This window comes from Argentina silus (genome assembly GCF_951799395.1).
Source record: "Argentina silus genome assembly, chromosome: Y".
Lineage (NCBI taxonomy): Eukaryota > Metazoa > Chordata > Actinopteri > Argentiniformes > Argentinidae > Argentina > Argentina silus.
In genome coordinates, this window is record NC_139654.1 from 34,763,041 (window position 1) to 34,781,778 (window position 18,738).

Here is an 18,738-nt window from a genome sequence, read left to right on the forward strand (position 1 = left end):
CACTCTCCACTATCCCTCCACTCTGGGGGTGATAAGAGCAGTGAGTTTTTTCAAGTCCACCCCTAAGTATTCAGACATTTTGTGTGACCAATTGTCACTCGACAATTTCCTAGGGATTCCCCATCATGGCACTACTTCAGTTACCAATGCTTTCGCCACTTCTGAGGAATCTGCTTTTCCCGATGGAAAAACCTCAACCCATTTAGAAAACATGCCCACAAAAACTAAACAATATTTCTTTCCTTCGCAGGGGTTTAACTCAACAAAGTCCATCATAACATGATCAAATCGGCCATCAGGGGGAGGATGGCTTGATTGGGGAACCATTTGCCCTCTTTCTACGTTATGCCAAATTCTGTGAATAATTTGAAAAGCCTTGGGTGTACCAATGCTTATTTACAATATCCGTCATCCCCCCTTTTGACACATGTGACAACACTTCATAAAAATAAAATAAACATTTTGGTAAACATGGGTTATCATTCGGGCCAACCCAAAACAAAAAAAATAACTGGTGTTTCTTAGTAATTATCTTAGGTATTTTAGTGATTGCGTCTATTCTGTTTGTACTCAGGCTTTTGCCCTCCCTGGTGAGCTTATGGCCCAAAAACAAACAACAACAACAACTTTTACAAACAGTAATCTCTGCAATCTTGCCTTGTGGCTCTGTTCTGCCAAATATTTTAAGGGTGCCTACCCCCTTTCAACACCAAATTCTTACTAAATAGATACTAAAGTTATCTCTTATAGCTGCCCAAATACTGCTGGGTTTTCAACGTAGCCCATAGGGGCTCTAGACCATGTATATATCTATCTATCCATCTATCTATCTATACCTATCTCTATATATATTATTGTGGGGGGACATGCAGCGTTCGGCCTGTAGAGGGAGCTACAGGACCGTGGCCAGGGTGACGTCGGCGAGGCTCCGTTGCACACCTGTTGCAAATGAAGCCTCGTTGACTAGATGGTTTAAGATGTGTGTGCCTCTGCGTTGGAGGAGGAAGGAGGGCGACAGGAAAGTCGCCGAGTGTTGTGGATTTACGAACATTGTATAAAATAAACGGGATTTCCCAGATCACTGAACCTCGACTCCGCCTCTGTGTCACGGAACCTGTTACAGTGGTGCCCAACCTGGGACACAGCGAAGGCGGAGAAAAAGGGAATGGAGGCGTTAAGCGTGGCTACCGGAAGGATGGCCCTTATACTGGAGCAGCAGGCCCACCTCCAGCAGGAGCACCTGACCGCGGTGAGGGAGATGGTGACGGCAAGGGCTGAGGACCGTACCCTCCTCCTGGAGCTCGTCGGCGACATCAAGACGGGGCCGGCGCCCGGGTCGGCACAAGGTCCCCCATTTTCTGGAGGTGGACCTTGGGGGGACCTTGTGCCGACCCGGGCGCCGGCCCTGTCTTGATGGCGCCGACGAGGCGTTCCTGGTGGTGTTCAAGGGGACGGTGAGGATCTCGGGGTGGCCAGACGGCGCGTGGGCACACCATCTGCTGCCCCTCTTGTCAGGTGAGGCGCAGCTCGCTGCCCACAGCCTGCCAGCGGCCGCCCAACGGGACTACCCGTCCCTGGCCCGGGCAATTCGAGACCGCCTGGGCCTCATGCCGGAGGAACACCGTCGCCGGTTCCGGTGATGGAGGAGGGGAGCCGGCCCTTTGCCTACGCCCAGCGGCTGCGGGACAGCGCGCGGCGGTGGCTGGACCCAGGGAACAGCTCGGCGGAGGAGGTTGGGGACGGGGTGGTGTTGGAGCAATTCCTCACGGGGCTCCCGGCCCGGACCGCCGCCTGGGTCCAGTACCACCGGCCCCAGGATCTCGCGGCCGCCGTTACCTTGGCGGAGGACCATCTCTCCCTCCCGCCGCAGGAGCCCCGGCGACCAACCCCGGCCCCACGCCAGGGGGCGGGGGGCCGGCGCCCGGAAGGAGCCATGGTGCCAGAGGAGGAGAGACCGGCGCCCGCCCCGAGGACGAGATGGCAGGGGCAGGCATGTCGAGAACCGGCCCTGGCCCCACAAGAAGCACCCCGAGCGACAGGGGGGGTGTGTTGGCGATGCGGACGGCCGGGCCATGTACAGGCGGAGTGCCCAGTGAGGGAGGTGGGGCAGGTCGTCCGCATCGGCGACATACCGGGCCCTCCCCCCGGACCAGGAGCGGCGTATCGTGTTCCGGTAAGGATACAACATGATACGCACCAGGCGTTCTTGGATTCGGGCTGCATGCAGTCCATGATCCAGGAGCGCCTGGTTCGGCCGGGGGCATTGTTAAAGGCATCGAGGGTGTTGGTGAAGTGTGTGCATGGGGACATTCACGAATACCCTGTGGTCGCTATCGAAATTCATTTTGAAGGGAAAAAGCATAGTGTACAGGCGGCGGTTAGCCCGCACCCTCACGCATCCCCTTATTCTGGGTGAAGATTGTGCATGCACCCCGGTAGCCCTCAAGCGGTAAAGAGGGCTACCGGGGTGCATGCACGACAGAGAGGGAGGTGTGAGGCGTGTAATGTGCTCTGTGCTGAGGCGGCGCCTCGCGACACTGCCGAGGAGCCGGAGCCGGCGGGGGGGTCTCAACCCGAGATTTCACCACCGAACTATCCGCTGCTAGGTGACTTCCCCCTCGAGCAGTCTCGTGACGAGACCCTACGATCGGCCTATGACCAAGTGATAGCGATTGATGGTACTTTGGTACGGCCGGACACAGTACGCGCCCACCCCTATTTCGCGATTATCAGCAACAGGTTGTACCGAGTAAGTCGTGACTCACATAGCCAGGAGGAAGTAACCCAGTTGTTGGGTCCCCGTAGCCGCCGGGAAATGGTCTTCCAGGCGACTCATTTCAACCCCATGGCGGGCCATTTAGGGTACGATAAGACACTAAACCGTATAATGGCTCGATTTTATTGGCTGGGAATTCGGGCAGAGGTACGTAGGTGGTGCGCTTCTTGTCGCGAATGTCAGTTGGTAAATCCCCCAGCCATTCCACGGGCCCCCTTGCGGCCCTTACCATTGGTCGAGAACCCATTCGACCGCATAGCCATGGATATTATCGGGCCATTTGATCGGTGTACACAGCGATATCGATTTGTGTTGGTTTTGATAGATTACGCAACCCGATACCCCGAGGCAATACCGCTGCGCAATATCTCTGCCAGGAGTATAGCGCAGGCATTGTTTCAAGTAATCTCCCGCGTGGGAATCCCGAAAGAGATTCTCACCGATCAGGGCACTAATTTTATGTCACGCACCCTCAAAGAACTGTATGGCTTGTTGAACATCAAGGCGGTTCGAACCAGTGTCTACCACCCGGCCACTGATGGCCTTTGTGAGAGGTTCAATCGGACCTTGAAGTCAATGATCCTGAAGTTTGTACACGAGGATAGTCGGAATTGGCATAAATGGCTAGATCCCCTGTTGTTTGCGGTACGGGAAGTCCCCCAAGCTTCCACCGGGTTTTCCCCGTTTGAATTACTCTACGGGCGTAAGCCCCGGGGTGTCCTAGACCTTCTTAAAGAAAATTGGGAGGAAGGGTCTAGCGACAGTAAGAATGAGATTCAATACGTCCTGGACTTGCGCACAAAGCTCCACGCCCTAGGGGTTATCTCACGCGAGCATTTGCTGCAAGCCCAGGAGCGTCAAAAGCAACTGTACGACAGGGGAACTACCCTACGAGAATTTACACCAGGAGATAAGGTGCTCGTACTGTTACCCACCTCCAGCACGAAATTACTAGCGAAGTGGCAAGGGCCGTTTGTGGTCACACGTCGCATGGGGGACGTGGATTACGAGGTAGTACGCTCGGACCGGGGGGATAGCTTGCAGGTGTATCACGTAAATCTCCTAAAAAAATGGAACGACGTGGTCACTGTTGCTCTGGCTACAATAATTCCAGAGAGAGATGAGTTCGGTCCGGAAGTCCCAAAATCAAAAGTTAGCACTCCGGTCGGTATTGATAACCATCTCTCTGCTAGCCAGGCCACGGACGTTGCAGATTTGCAAGCTAAGTTCGCGGACGTGTTCTCTCCCCTGCCCGGTCGGACTATGCTTATCGACCACCACATAGAAACGCAGCCGGGTTTAACGGTGCGCACGCGTCCCTATAGGTTGCCGGTACACAAACGAGACATTGTGTGCAGGGAATTGGAAGCCATGCTGGAGCTGGGTGTGGTCGAGGAGTCCCGCAGTGACTGGTGTAGCCCCATCGTGCTTGTCAACAAGCCGGATGGGGCTATACGGTTCTGTGTGGATTATAGACGGGTTAATGCGGTCTCCAAGTTTGATGCCTACCCGATGCCCCGGGTTGACGAGCTCTTGGACCGGCTTGGCACGGCCAAGTATTTCACAACGTTGAATTGCACGAAGGGATACTGGCAGATTCCACTCTCGCCGGTATCCCGGGAGAAAACTGCATTCTCCACTCCGCTCGGGCTTTACCAGTTCACGGTGCTCCCTTTCGGGTTGTTCGGAGCCCCAGCCACTTTTCAGCGCCTCATGGACCGCATTCTGCGGCCGCACTCTGCCTATGCTGTGGCCTACCTGGATGACATTGTCATTCACAGTGACACCTGGGCGCAGCATGTGCAGAGTGTGGCTGCTGTTCTGCGGTCCCTGAGGCAGGCGGGGCTGACGGCCAACCCGAAGAAGTGTGTGATCGGGCGGAGGGAGATCCGGTATCTGGGGTACCACTTGGGTCGGGGGGAGGTGCGGCCGCAGATTGAAAAGACTGCGGCCATCGCTGCCTCTCCGCGGCCCAAGACGAAGAAGGAGGTGAGGGCCTTCCTGGGGCTGGCTGGCTATTACCGGCAGTTCGTGCCGGGGTTTTCAGAGCTGGCCAGTCCCTTGACGGACCTCACCCGGAAGGGTGCCCCGGATCCGGTCCAATGGTCGGGCCAGTGCCAGGGGTCGTTCGAGGCCCTTAAGGGAGCTCTTTGTGGAGAAACGGTCCTGTATGCGCCTGATTTTAATATCCCTTTCTCCCTACAGACGGACGCGTCGGATAGAGGGCTGGGAGCAGTGCTGACCCTGCGAGTGGAGGGGGCTGACCGGCCGGTGCTGTACCTGAGCCGCAAACTATCGGAGAGGGAGGGCCGGTACAGCACGGTGGAGAAGGAGTGCCTGGCCATCAAGTGGGCGGTCGGCGCCCTCCGCTACTATCTGCTGGGTCGCGCTTTCACCCTCTACTCCGACCGTGCTCCCCTCCAGTGGCTCCACCGCATGAAGGATGTGAACGCGAGGATCACCCGGTGGTATCTCGCGTTGCAGCCCTTCAACTTTTCGGTCGTGCACAGACCGGGGGCGCAGATGGTCGTGGCAGACTTCCTCTCCCGTGCAGGGGGGGGGGAGTAGGTTGTCGGCCGTCGTGTCCCCGGCCTGTGTCGGGCGGTGGGGGTATGTGGGGGGACATGCAGCGTTCGGCCTGTAGAGGGAGCTACAGGACAGTGGCCATTGTGACGTCGGCGAGGCTCCGTTGCACACCTGTTGCAAATGAAGCCTTGTTGACTAGATGGTTTAAGATGTGTGTGCCTCTGCGTTGGAGGAGGAAGGAGGGCGACTGGAAAGTCGCCGAGTGTTGTGGATTTACGAACATTGTATAAAATAAACGGGATTTCCCAGATCACTGAACCTCGACTCCGCCTCTGTGTCACGGAACCTGTTACAATTATATCATATCACTTATCCTTAAAGCGAAATGCGAACCAGAACTGGGAACCCTTATGTACAGGAAAACTGAAGAACGCATTAGCTAGGTCGACCACTGAGAAATATGTAGCATTACTTTGTATATGTGTAATTAGTATATGGATCCGTAACAATAGAGGTGCGCGCTTGGACTGCTTCATTAACCTTTTTAAGATCCCGAACAAAGCGCCAGGTTTGTGGTTGGCCTTCCTGTTTGGCCTTTTTTACGGGGAACATGAGAGTACGACAAACGGAGGTCAGGACATGCAACAATAATGCCTCTTTCCAATAATGCCTAAAAAGCTGGTGTAATATCATCTATGGCTTCTCTCTGAACCAAACTTTTTCAACACTCATCCTGAATTTCCGAGACCTTAGCTGTACAATGAAAATTATCTTTATCTGTGAACGGTTTAGGTGTTCTATCCGTAAAAATAATTTAGCAATGCATTACCCAACGACATGTTTTGATTGGTTTTATCTCACCGGGTAATGTCGTTGATGGGACCCCTCCCGCCTCCTTCTTATCAGCCCGCGGTGCCATCAGGGGTCGGTACCGTGGTGGGCGGATAGAGAGGTGGTCGAGATCCACATCAACCTGCTCAGACAATAAAACTATCGGACACTAGTTAGAAGACCCTAGCCTACCTACTTGTGGTTACTTTCCTGATTCAACTTTGCATCTACCTTCTTGATTCAACTTGCTTTACCTTCTAGATTCAACTTGCTTTACCCTCCCTGGCTTCCCCTTACCTTCCTCTTTCATCGTTAGCTGCTTCGCCTGTTTCTTGTTGTGACCGTCTAATTGTCACCTCCGATTTCCATCCCCAATCCTTCCAATCTACCGTTCCATAACTTCTTTATTTTACCAGCAACATGATTTATTCCACTTGTTAAGTGTGTACATTATTTATGGAGCTTGTTTTCTCCACCCTTGTTTTACCGTGGTCCCCGTGTTTGTTTGTTCCCGACTCCCTACTTTTTGATATATTAAAACCCCCGCTTTAAGAACACTATACGCTGTTGTCTGAGTATCTCTCCGCACTTGGGTCCACCACACTACCACCCACCCTAACACATTGTCTTCAGACCCAGGTACGATCAGACATTAGGAAGGACTTTGAAATGTTTGATGGGACAATACAAATTGCGCGATCGCTGAAAAATCATACTGAAGCGGATCATTGAGATGTTAATTCAACGTGGACACTCTTTTAAGAAGATTGCTTGTGACAAACTAAAGACTTCAGTAACTAAGCATAACCTGCAATAAAATCTGCAAATTAATTACGACCCTGCAAATAAATAAATTATGCGCGCAACACTGAACGAATATACAGATGGCAAGAATGAAACAAAGTGATTAAATGAAGACGCTGTTTATTTGTATGTTGATGCGACATATGTATAGGAAGGAATAATTATTTATAAGACCAAACAAAATAACCGAGATCATGTCTGAGGAACAAACGAAGCAACCCGAAAACTCTCAAGAGGAGGCCAAAAGCCCAGACACGGATGAGCCCGATCAAAGCAAACTTGGTATTGAAGAGCTCAGCGCAATGCGTCGCGGCAAACTTGGGCATTGCACTCGAAAAATGAACGAAATTAATAATGACATGATAAGATTTGGTAGAGGCGATGCTGATGCTGTGAAAGCACAATTGGAAGAGTTTCAGAAAATATTGAAGACATTTAAGAAATCTCATGAATCTGTTCAAATGCTGCTATCTGATGACGTGAAAGAAAATGAAAATGTTGACTGGTATGAACCGAAGATTGCAAAATGTAATGACTTTATTTGACAAATTGAGATATGGTTAAAACGTCAGCAAGACCCACAATCACTTGTTGATGTGCATGATAGTGTGTCAATTGTATCTAAGAGTCGTTCAAAGGCATCATCAGCCCATTCAGCGCGAATTAAAATTGCTGTGGATAAAGCTGATTTACTGGCCAGAGCTAAATCCTTGAGAGAGAAACACAAAATGGAAATGGAAAAGGTTAAACTACGAGCTAAAATGGAAGCATTTCAACTAAGAGAGGATCTTGCTGTCACAAATGCCAAACTACAGGCCCTAGAAGAAATTGATCCAACTGAATCTGTCACGCCTGAGGTTGCTTTCTGGTGACTCTGGCGCCCCCCTCTGGCTATACGGGTCAGTGCCTCCCAATCTACCTCAAATCATACCACCTGTGTGTTCTGTCCCCTGTTTTAAAAATAGCCTGTGTGTTCCCCATGTCTTCGTCTGAGATTACACCTGTTGTTTGTGAGTACCCTGTCTGTCTGCTTGTATCGCCAGTCCCAGTGATTCCCGTTTGTATTATCATTCCACTTGTTAAGTGAGTACTTTATTTACGGAGCTTGTTTTCTCCACCTTTGTTTTACCGTTTGGTCCCCGTGTTTGTTTGTTCCCGACTCCCTACCTTTGATATTAAAACCCCCGCTTAAGAACACTTTACGCTAGAGAATATAGTATTCACCTTCTGTCAAAAGGGGATGACGTCACATGAATTTAATCATCAAAAATAATACTTGAAAATTATAAGTCCCGCCCCTTTGGGGCGGATGTGGTGTGTGTTGATGCTTGCACAATGAGGCGTTGGTGAGAGGCCAAGGTGTTCTGCTGTTTGTGAAATTAGATTTAGGAACTTGACAGTTTTTTGAGGATGTGGTCACCCCCATAGGATATAGAACCATTAGAATGGTTGGATTAGGGGACCTTTTCTCTTTCTAGGAACCCAGGGGCCCTGAACTGTCTGAAGACCAACCAAGGGCCAGCTAAAGTTTGTCACTGATAAGTGCTGTGTGATGTGTTGTGATGACTTCATGCTGCATACATACATCTATGTCAAAATTGCATATGAGGCTTAAAATAAAAGCTCAATACTGAGGGTTAAAATGTGCAATTAAAAAAAAAGGCAATTAAAAAATGGTTAGGCTGCTACTCTAGTGGTAGTAATGTGTTCAATAATGAAGAATAAAAATAAGTGTTCAATAATGAAGAATAAAATGGGAATTGTCCCATTACTTTTGGGTACCCTAAAATAGGGGGACGATGCATAAAAAGTGTTGTAATTTCTGAATGGTGAAACTGTACACAAATACCATCAAATAAAATCTGAGAATCTCTACTTTGGATTTAAAATATTTTTAAAAGAAGAAAAAATGCTTCACTGTCCCATTACTTACGCAAAGCACTTTATTTGAAACTTGGTCAACTTAACTTAATAAACTTCTGTTTGAAGTGGCTATTTAAACAAATTTGGTTTACAAAATTCCCCTGGCTCATAGACTATCAGGGGTAAGGAACCATCTGACTAAAGGTGTACATTGCTGAACTAATCATTTAATGCGGAAACCCAGGCCTCACCTGCTGCACTTTGGTTACCTTGTCTTTATAGATGGAATCCATGTTCGAGTGTGTTGTCCTGACCAGCACCTTCACTATTACCTCAGCATGCTGAGTGCTGAAGTCTGTTAATAAGAACAGAGAGTACATCATACAGTATACATTCTCATACTTTATTTGCCTTTACTTTCCTCCTTGCCCTCAAAATAAACAAACACAAATCTTTAACCACTAAATCGTTTTGAAAAGTTAGTGAATAAACACAATTCTTTAACTTTTGCTCTAGGGCAAAGTGAAGAAGTGTGCCCCTATCTATCTGACGTCCACTCAGAAGTGCCCCTATAGGCAAAGGTCATAGACACTTATGTGCATCTTCATACTCAAAGGGTTGGTTTAACTCACCCAGATTAAGATTGCTGAATGCCATCCTAATGGAGATCATTGATTAAACATGGTTTTAGTCTAGGAGTAGACTTAAAGGATAAATTAGTAGAATTACAGGGGTAGTTTCACTTCCTTGTGTGGCGAAAGTGCTTTCCAGGTGAAAGGTGAGGGAATCATATGTCACTCCACTTCAACCACTGGTAAAGGCAAGTCATCTCATTTCGAGAAGCGCACATCATAGCAAATGCAGTCCAAGATTTTGAATTTGAGCCAAAATTAAACATATTTCCACTCAAACGATTATTTCCTGGCTACAATAAAATCGTTGTAAAACATCATGGATAAGCACAGGACATTGTATTCCAATTTGAAAAGTTCTGGGTCAGAGAAACCAACAGAATGAGTATCAAAAACTTTCACCTGGGTCAGAGAAACCAACAGAATGAGTATCAAAACCTCCTAATGGAAGATGTGTGACGGTACTTTCATTATTTCAAATAACATAAACTTCAAACCGTTTTCTTCAAGAAGTCGAACCACTGCATGAGTATCGAAAAATAGCTTTCTGTTTCCAGACTTTGTTATATCTGTCTTCAAATCATATTGCAGGGCTTTGGTGGAGGTGCTCAGCTCTGAAATAAACATAAAAATGCAACGCTTAGAGATATATACAGATAAAAGAAAACTTCAGATGTCATGTTAAAACATAACATGGAAATAAACCTGGGGTCTCATTTATCAATGATTTGTAAGCATAAATCTGTGCCTAAACCATGCATGCGTACGATAAACAACATTTATCAAGGTGAACTGTTGCTTGAGATGACCATGCATACGCACAATGCCAAGTGGTAGAATGAGGGAATTGCTTGTCAAACACAAACAAGGAGCAAGTGAAGTAACAAAGACTGTGTTTCAAATATGGGTGTTTTTATGTTTTTGTCTATGTATTTGTATGCAACTTGTGTGATGCAGAGTTGAGTTGCAGTTGCAGCTAATGGACTGCGCAATGCGGTTGAGGTCCGCCGAAAGTCCATTGATTTCAATGGGATGGGGTGCGCACCATTGCCCCTCAGCAGCTGCATTTTGGACTTTTAGATGCAGCCAGTGAATGACGAAGGGCAGTGCACCCCAAACCAAGGGACCGCCGTAAAAGCTATTGGCTAAAAAGACAATTCCCAATGCAATTCCAATGGCAGCGTCTGTATTGTTCCTGGCCAAATTAGCTTGATTCCAGCGTGACTTTGGTGTTCTCCAATTACTTAAAATATACAAATTCATGCATTGGCTGTCATATTTTCTTTTATACCCCAGATCGGACGAACCATGCTAGGCATCCAGAAGTGCCACAATAATTTAACACTAACACTACAGTACATAAAATCACATTCTGTGTGCAGTATAGGCCAGTACATCCATTATTCTTTAGTATATTTTCAATAATAGTTGTAACATGTAGCTATAGTGCAAAATCATGAACACCACATGACAATATAGGAGCCCAATAAAAATGTAATGATGATTTATTGATTTTAATGATGACTAGGCCTATGATGCGTAATAAATAGTTCATTATGACAATAAATACACTGATTACACTAAATTATGAGACTCTTATGTTAGAAATTCTGAATTTGCAAAGGGCATCATTTGATGGTAATCCATTACTTGTAATAACTAACCATGTCCAACTATATAATAGTGCTGAAATATTTATGACTGTACTATATAATTTGAATCATTATTATAAAATTACTGCAATTGCTACACAGTTTGTTATTGATCTACCACATGAATTCGCGCCCCAAAAAATGTGTATAAAGCTTTGATAATGTGTGCGCCTAGTTTGAACTGATCAGGTGTGTGTCAAAATGCTGTCTTGTTGTGAAAGTATGACATTGGAATGCATTTTTATGGGACAAACTAAGCAACATAGCCTATTGAACTATGGCCATGATACTTATAATTTCTAATTATTATAATTTCATTTCAAATTGTAGGCATAGGCAGAGACTGTATATACTTGAGATATGCCACTCCCTTGAGTTACTATTGGTTTTGCGAGAGACTGGGAAGATGGAGCCAGTGCCATGCGGGGACACATTACTTAACAATTACCACAGTTATAGAATAGCAGTGGTCTTTGTTATGTTTGCATGACTAGGATCGCGTCTATCTCGCGCCGTTTCCCTAGTAATGCAGGTGTAAATCTAGAGTGGGAGGCTAGGCCAAAGTCAAGTAAAGTCTATTTTTAAGCCATTACAACTACCTTTAAGGATCAAATTTGCACAATAAATGTTTCTACAAACTTCAGCGATCTAAAAAACCGAAAGAAAATGTGCTATCATTTTGGGTGTGAGTGGAGTTTTTGTCCTGCCCTCCCATAGGCGACCTGTCTGAAAAAACAGCATTTTGTCTCCTTATTTAGTGAACCGGGTTTCTTTAAAGAGGCTTTGGCATAGGCATATTTACTGTACATTAGCCTACACATCGTTGAGAACACCGAAGTTAGCAGCATCGTTTCTCTCGAATGACTCCAGAGTTTGCCAGTCTTCATGTGTCCAGGTTAATTATTATTTGTTCTACATCCATTTGGTGGAAATACGCTTTTAATTAGGTACGTGCAGAACGTCATGTCGTCAACTAAATACATATTTTCGATTGTCAATACATATCTGTTGACAATCGCAGTGAAATGTTAATCAAGACTTGGTAGTACTGAGGGACGCCGCCATGAGATAACCGTGGCTAGTGATGGACGATATTAAGGTTTATTTGGCTCTTTAAAATCGGTGATATTTGGACCATGTTTTGTATGGGATGGTAATTTACTTCGGATTATGCAAGTGCATAATTACTATACACATCGTGACTGAATGTATGGCATTCTATAAGTATACTGCAACCGTTCTCTGGAGATCGATATGCTCTGGATCAAAGTGTTAATTCATTTCTCAAATAATTACCATTCGAGTAAACTTTGAATGCAGTACTCGAGTTTCTCACATTACCTAACTTCTATACTTTTTTTTAAAATGTTGTTGTTGTTTGTGATGTGAGCTGCTGTAACGCCTTAATTTCCCTTCAGGGATCAATAAAGTACCTATCTATCTATCTACTTTGATGATTTGGCTACATCGAGAATAAAATGAGATGTAGTAGGCTAGATCTTGCAGAGTAGGAGATCAAAACTTCGGTCAAGGCGAAAATAGCACCGAAACTCTTCACCAAAAAGCTATCATTGTTGAATGAAAGACAACTTGTGATCCACCTGTATTTATATCAAATACATTTTTCGAAGGAAGATTAGCCAATTTTTGGTGGTTCATCAACTTCCGTTAGAAGACTATATTATAGATCCTAACACGCGACGCGAGATCCCTGCCCGTTACAATAGAATTAAACGTGATATCAAAGCTTTTTCGCTCACTAATAAACAACAAGTGATCAACTTTTCAGTTGTTTTTGATAAGAGACGCCTTCTCCCCTCAGGTAGAACACTGCCGTTTGGTTACTGAGTTGTTATTACCTGTTATCACCTGTTATTACCTAGGTTCACAATAGACTGTGTTCACAATATTACCGGATGTTTTCTATAGTTCTGTAGGAACATTATTTGAAAAAATGTATTCTACAATGTATCCTAATGGTGTTTTATTGTATTTGAAAAATGTATTCTACAATGTATTCTACGATGTACAGTCATGAGAAAAAGTTAGGACACCCCCCAAAATATTAAGTTATTCTCTTAAAAATATGGACATATCAATATGTTATCTTCTTTCTAACAATGTCTATAGATAAAGGGGATGTAATTGAACAAAAAACTATGAAAATGTAACTTTGTAATCATTTATTTAACGAAAAATTAACAATAATGCCAATTCCTACTGAGGAAAAAGTTAGGACACCCTATGCCCTAATAGCTAGTATTGCCCCCCTTGGCTGAAATAACCTCAATTAGACGTTTCTTATAACTGTCTACAGGTCTCTGACATCAATTGGGAGAAAGTTTTTCCCACTCCTCCTTGCAGAATTCTTTCAGCTGTGTGATGTTCGAGGGGTGTCTTGCATGCACAGCCAGTTTCAAATCAATCCACAGCATCTCAATAAGATTAAGATCCGGGCTTTGACTTGACCATTCCAGAACTCTCAATTTATTTTTCTTGAGCCATTCCTTGGTAGATTTACTGGAATGTTTTGGGTCATTGTCATGTTGCATGGTCCACATCTGCTTCAGCTTCAACTGTCGAACAGATGGTCTCACATTTTCCTCAAGCACCCTCTGATACAATACAAAATTCATAGTGGATTCTATGATGGTGAGCTGACCAGGCCCTGCTGCAGAAAAGCAGCCCCAAACCATGACATTTCCACCCCCATGCTTCACAGTTGGTATGAGGTTCTTGTTCTCAAATGCTGTCTTGGTTTTGCGCCAAACATGTTTACTCTTACTGTGCCCAAATAGTTCAACTTTGGATTCATCTGTCCAAAGCACATTGTTCCAGAAGTTCTGGTCTTTCTCTAGGTGTTCTCTGGCAAACTTTAGTCTTGCCCTGATGTTTTTTTTTGACAGCAGGGGTTTCCTCCTTGTAATGCAAACTTGTTCAGTCTCTTTCTTATGGTGGATGCATGTACTTTGACATCAATTGTGGCAAGAGATACCTGTAGGTCTCGTGATGACATTCTGGGATTGTTGGAGACTTCTTTAAGCATCTTTCGGTCAGCTCTTATGCTGAACTTGCTTGGGCGGCCTGACCTGGCCATGTTGGTGGTGGTTTTAAATGTTCTCCACTTGTAAATTATTTTCCGGACAGTGGAATGGCCAATTTCGAATAGTTTGGAGATCTTTTTATATCCCTTCCCAGACTCATATGCATCTACAATTTTTCTTCTGAAGGCCTCAGAGAGCTCTTTTGATCTCGCCATGGTGATGCAACTCACTTCAACAATCAAGAGCAAACCAAACTAAATATCTGAGGCTTAAATAGGACAGGCTCCTCCAAAATCCTCTGTAACGATGTTCTAATCATTTGCACCTGATGTGGTTCTCTTTATTATAATTTTAGGCATTTTAAGTGGAACTAAATGTGGGGGTGTCCTAACTTTTTCCTCACAAGAAGATTGCATTTCTATTAATTACATTTTACCAATCATTTTTTAAATAATTTGTTTCAGTTGTATTTGTTTAGTTATATTACCTCAATTTTTCAATATTGTTCAAATGAATATCAAATGTCCATATGTTTGAATATGTTGAAGAAGACAAAGGTTTTCATAGGGTGTCCTAATTTTTTCTCATGACTGTATCTGTAGTTAATAAACTTAGATGAAGAAAGGAAGCTGCAGAGGTCCGGATGAGCCAGTTTAATCGTCTTTAATTAATCATAACTTCATCGTTACAATCCACGGCCAGATGTGGGGGTTCCTATACAGTCAATGATGTCCCCTCTTCCTAGTCTAGCCGTTCAGTCTTATATACAGAACAGCATGCTTTATCTTCCAGATTTGGGCATTGAGCATGGAATCCCTAGGCGCGTTACTCTAAACATTTTCAACCTATACTATGGTGATGTTCATAGCCTTAACCAAATAAGCCAGTCTATTGTGTCCTTTTTCATCATCTTGTTCTGCTTGTGGAAGAACTCCACTTTGATGTCTTCACAGACAGGCAGTGGCTGGGGGAACTCAAAGTACATACGCTTGTCCTCTCGCCTTGTGTGCACTGGGTTGGACGTATGGATCTTTGACTTTTAGTTGATAAACCACAAACTGCGGATCCCAATGCCAATTCCCTTTCTTGAAGCCCTGAGGAATCGGGTCACTCCTGTTTTTAATGGTACTGTCCCTGCAGGTGCCTCCACTAAACATGGGGAGCATCTCAAACACCATTTTGTGAAAGAGCAGAGCGATGGGCTTGTACTCTAGCTGGTTCTTCAGAAGGTAGCTGTAGTAGTACACATAGCGTCGCTGGCTTGGGATTGTGACTCCCTTCTTGTCTCTTGTCCGCACTTCCCCGTAGAAGTCGAGTGCTTCCTGTGCCTCCAGGAACTTCCCTCGGTGGAGGAGATAGGCGCAGATCATGACGCCGGTGCGGCCCTTCCCTGCCTTGCAGTGGATGGCTGCCCCATGATGGTCATCCTCGCTTAGCCACTGGTCCAGGTCTTCACAGAATGGCTTGATTAGCTCCAGCTGAGGCGGGTTGTGGTCTTCAAAGGGGTACCGTGCAACTCTGCAGTTAAACTTCGCGGTGTCATAATGTCGCTTGGCGCAAAGATTATATATCTTGTAATGATTTTTGTGTTTTGAGTCCAGAAACCGTACTACATCGTCTATATTGTTTCTGTAGACACCCTCAAGTCTTTCTGCAGGAAAGCCCATAGCAATTATATTCGGATAAATATAGGTCAAGTCCAAGTCAAACCCATCTTCCTGGTATCTCCTTTTGTTTTGGCTGACAATTTCCTTTATTATTGCAGCCATATCTGTGACAGGAGTCCTTAAGGTATTGAGTTTAAGAGAGAGTATTGTTGCCTTTGTACGCAACGCTGCCAATATGTTTCTCCCTCCCAATCCCGTTGGTGTCACCACTAGCTAATGCTAGTTAGCCGGAGAGCTGTCGTTGACAGCTAGCTAGTAAAGTAGCTAGCTAGAATGGCTGCTCCTGCTGCTGGGTCATAAAGGAGGGCCTTACTCCGTTCCACCACAGGCCCGATGGACTGGGTGATGGAGGCCATGATAGGTGTATAATCTATTAGCGCTAGGAATGTAGCAATCGAAAATAGTTGTATTGGTCAATAGCTCAAAAGTATAGTCTAATATGCAAGTAGGACTCTACAGCCTTGATGGCATGTGCTCCTCAAGCTTGTGTCTCGTGATAAGTTGACCTTGCGTCTCAACTTTATTGGAGTGTATAGTGTCTTGTGGCTAGATACAGGTAAATGATGCTCCAAAATCAACCATCATTTCTAATGAATGACCATTAACTTTTACCCAAACTGTTGGATCTTCTTCCGGCTTAGACACTACCAGCTGACACCCCCCTTTCAGATTCTCTGGGCACCCCTAAAACCCCTGCTCCGGGCCCCTGTTCGGGTATAGCCTTATTTGGTTAAGGCTATGAACATCACCATAGTATAGGTTGAAAATGTTTAGAGTAACGCGCCTAGGGATTCCATGCTCAATGCCCAAATCTGGAAGATAAAGCATGCTGTTCTGTATATAAGACTGAACGGCTAGACTAGGAAGAGGGGACATCATTGACTGTATAGGAACCCCCACATCTGGCCGTGGATTGTAACGATGAAGTTATGATTAATTAAAGACGATTAAACTGACTCATCCGGACCTCTGCAGCTTCCTTTCTTCATCTAAGTTTATTAACTACAGATACATCGTAGAATACATTGTAGAATAAATTTTTTCAAATAATGTTCCTACAGAACTATAGAAAACATCCGGTAATATTGTGAACACAGTCTATTGTGAACCTAGGTAATAACAGGTGATAACAGGTAATAACAACTCAGTAACCAAACGGCAGTGTTCTACCTGAGGGGAGAAGGCGTCTCTTATCAAAAACAACTGAAAAGTTGATCACTTGTTGTTTATTAGTGAGCGAAAAAGCTTTGATATCACGTTTAATTCTATTGTAACGGGCAGGGATCTCGCGTCGCGTGTTAGGATCTATAATATAGTCTTCTAACGGAAGTTGATGAACCACCAAAAATTGGCTAATCTTCCTTCGAAAAATGTATTTGATATAAATACAGGTGGATCACAAGTTGTCTTTCATTCAACAATGATAGCTTTTTGGTGAAGAGTTTCGGTGCTATTTTCGCCTTGACCGAAGTTTTGATCTCCTACTCTGCAAGATCTAGCCTACTACATCTCATTTTATTCTAGATGTAGCCAAATCATCAAAGTAGATAGATAGATAGGTACTTTATTGATCCCTGAAGGGAAATTAAGGCGTTACAGCAGCTCACATCACAAACAACAACAACATTTTAAAAAAAAGTATAGAAGTTAGGTAATGTGAGAAACTCGAGTACTGCATTCAAAGTTTACTCGAATGGTAATTATTTGAGAAATGAATTAACACTTTGATCCAGAGCATATCGATCTCCAGAGAACGGTTGCAGTATACTTATAGAATGCCATACATTCAGTCACGATGTGTATAGTAATTATGCACTTGCATAATCCGAAGTAAATTACCATCCCATACAAAACATGGTCCAAATATCACCGATTTTAAAGAGCCAAATAAACCTTAATATCGTCCATCACTAGCCACGGTTATCTCATGGCGGCGTCCCTCAGTACTACCAAGTCTTGATTAACATTTCACTGCGATTGTCAACAGATATGTATTGACAATCGAAAATATGTATTTAGTTGACGACATGACGTTCTGCACGTACCTAATTAAAAGCGTATTTCCACCAAATGGATGTAGAACAAATAATAATTAACCTGGACACATGAAGACTGGCAAACTCTGGAGTCATTCGAGAGAAACGATGCTGCTAACTTCGGTGTTCTCAACGATGTGTAGGCTAATGTACAGTAAATATGCCTATGCCAAAGCCTCTTTAAAGAAACCCGGTTCACTAAATAAGGAGACAAAATGCTGTTTTTTCAGACAGGTCGCCTATGGGAGGGCAGGACAAAAACTCCACTCACACCCAAAATGATAGCACATTTTCTTTCGGTTTTTTAGATCGCTGAAGTTTGTAGAAACATTTATTGTGCAAATTTGATCCTTAAAGGTAGTTGTAATGGCTTAAAAATAGACTTTACTTGACTTTTGCCTAGCCTCCCACTCTAGATTTACACCTGCATTACTAGGGAAACGGCGCGAGATAGACGCGATCCTAGTCATGCAAACATAACAAAGACCACTGCTATTCTATAACTGTGGTAATTGTTAAGTAATGTGTCCCTGCATGGCACTGGCTCCATCTTCCCAGTCTCTCGCAAAACCAATAGTAACTCAAGGGAGTGGCATATCTCAAGTATATACAGTCTCTGCCTATGCCTACAATTTGAAATGAAATTATAATAATTAGAAATTATAAGTATCATGGCCATAGTTCAATAGGCTATGTTGCTTAGTTTGTCCCATAAAAATGCATTCCAATGTCATACTTTCACAACAAGACAGCATTTTGACACACACCTGATCAGTTCAAACTAGGCGCACACATTATCAAAGCTTTATACACATTTTTTGGGGCGCGAATTCATGTGGTAGATCAATAACAAACTGTGTAGCAATTGCAGTAATTTTATAATAATGATTCAAATTATATAGTACAG

General features: G+C 44.6%; 2 pseudogenes across 2 annotated transcripts in view; both read right to left on the reverse strand.

Moving 5' to 3' along the window:
* LOC310824087 (girdin-like) overlaps positions 1-18,738 on the reverse strand; it is a 132,165-nt pseudogene that overhangs the window by 13,242 nt on the left and 100,185 nt on the right. The window lies entirely within an intron of this gene.
* On the reverse strand, positions 14,991-15,897 carry LOC310823661 (phosphatidylinositol 3,4,5-trisphosphate 3-phosphatase and dual-specificity protein phosphatase PTEN-like; annotated as a pseudogene). Its single transcript has one exon. The product of its transcript is annotated as a phosphatidylinositol 3,4,5-trisphosphate 3-phosphatase and dual-specificity protein phosphatase PTEN-like (transcript).